Here is a 258-nt window from a genome sequence, read left to right as displayed (position 1 = left end):
TATTAAAGTTCTTAATTTGAACCCAAGTTATTCTTTCATATTTGAAAAAAGTATAAAAACGATTAAAATTCTTCTTTATTTTATTTTTAATATTTTTAAAATTATTACATTTTGTCGCCCAACAGGTGTGGCCTGATTCTTTACAAATTAGGTCACTCCAATCAGAACACAGCCTTTAGGTTATTTTTGAATAAGTTGTGTGTACATTTTTATAACTTAAGTAGTAAATGATGGAGGATAAAGTAGAGGTAACTGGGG

This window comes from Halyomorpha halys, unplaced genomic scaffold (assembly GCF_000696795.3).
Source record: "Halyomorpha halys isolate HHAL.00 unplaced genomic scaffold, Hhal_1.1 Scaffold14.1, whole genome shotgun sequence".
Taxonomy (NCBI): Eukaryota; Metazoa; Arthropoda; class Insecta; order Hemiptera; family Pentatomidae; genus Halyomorpha; species Halyomorpha halys.
Note: the sequence above shows the minus strand (reverse complement) of the source record.